The following is a 1,601-nucleotide window of genomic DNA, read 5'->3' on the forward strand; positions in this document are numbered from 1 at the left end:
TGCTTTATTGCATCCAGCAAAGGTATGTTTACCTCTACTTTTCTAAATGTTTCCAATATCTCCTTCTCTTCCTCTTCCATTTTTTGTTGGAAATTGCTCTTGGAGGGAATGGAAGAGGGATATGCTGCTTCTGTAAATCAGAATTACCAGTGGAAGATTCACCTGCATAGAAATTGTTAGGTAACTTACTCTTTAAATTTTTGTCATCATCTTTTTTTGGAGTAGAGTGAAGTTGGGCAGGTTCATTTGCGGATGAGGAAGATGTTGTTGGTTGAGGTCCTTGACACTGCTTTCCCGACCTCAATGCAATGACACTCACATTTTTGGGATTCTGGACAGATTGAGAAGGTAATCTGTCAGAATTTTGGGACTGTTGTTGATTTAACTGTGTAGCCAATTGTCCCATCTGATTAGTTAAGCTCTGAATGGAGGCTCTGGTCTCTTGTTGAAACTGCGTGTTTTGCATAGTCATTTGCCTCACAAGTTCTTCAAGGGAAGGTTGCGTAGGGGCCTCAACTGTTTGATGTTTCTGGGGCTATTGTTGTTGTTGTTGTTGCTGCTGGATTGGTGGAGGAACGTATGGTCTGCTTGGGCCAGCAGCATTCTGAAAATAAGGCTGTTTTTGTTGTTGCTGCTGTTGTGAAGGATTTGACCATCTAAGGTTGGGATGATTCCTCCACTCGGGATTGTACCTGTTGCTGGAGAGGTCATAATTGTTCTGTTGTGGCTGATTTTGCTACTGAGGTTGAAGAGGTCTATTGTATATGTTTGCAACATAAGCTTCAGGTTGTTCAATTGCTTCAGATTGTTGCACAGAAGGGCAAAGGTCTGTGTGGTGGTCGGCAGAGGAGCATAAACCACAGAGTCTGGTGACAGGTGCAGATTTTTGATTCATGGCCAGTTGGGTTACCAAGTTAACCAAGACATCTAGTTTACCTTCAAGCTTCTTAGTCTCAGCTGATGAAGATGAATTTGTGGCTACTTCATGCACTCTTCTAATGACAATAGCATCACTTCTGGCACTAAATTGTTGGTAGTTTGAAGCCATCTTCTCAATTAAATTTCTGGCTTCAGCAGGGGTCATGTCTCCAAGGGCTCCACCACTGGCAGTATCTATCATACTTCTCTCCATATTACTGAGTCCTTCATAAAAATATTAGAGAAGAAGCTGCTCAGAAATCTGGTGATGAGGGCAACTGGCACATAGTTTCTTAAATCTCTCCCAGTATTCATATAAGCTCTTTCCACTGAGTTGTCTAATGCCTGAAATATCCTTTCTGATGGTCGTGGTCCTGGAAGCAGGGAAAAATTTTTCTGAGAATATTCTCTTGAGGTCATCCCAGCTCGTGATGGACAGTGGAGCAAGGTAATAAAGCCAGTCCTTTGCCACTCCCTCTAAAGAATGAGGAAAGGCCTTCAGAAATATGTGATCCTCCTGGACATCTGGGGGTTTCATGGTGGAGCAAACAATATGGAATTCTTTCAGATGTTTGTACGGGTCTTCACCTGCAAGGCCATGAAACTTTGGAAGCAAATGGATCAGTCCAGTTTTAAGAACATATAGGACATCCTCATCAGGGTATTGGATGCACAAGCTTTTG

The 1,601-nt window shown here is 42.5% G+C and overlaps 1 non-coding gene across 1 annotated transcript; it reads left to right on the top strand.

Moving 5' to 3' along the window:
• Positions 1-1,178: 1,178 nt before the first annotated feature.
• Positions 1,179-1,285, top strand: LOC114372787. The gene has a single exon (XR_003658350.1). It is a non-coding gene; the product is annotated as a small nucleolar RNA R71 (small nucleolar RNA).
• The last annotated feature ends 316 nt before the right edge of the window (positions 1,286-1,601 follow it).

The sequence above is a fragment of the Glycine soja genome, chromosome 10 (assembly GCF_004193775.1).
Source record: "Glycine soja cultivar W05 chromosome 10, ASM419377v2, whole genome shotgun sequence".
Taxonomy (NCBI): Eukaryota; Viridiplantae; Streptophyta; class Magnoliopsida; order Fabales; family Fabaceae; genus Glycine; species Glycine soja.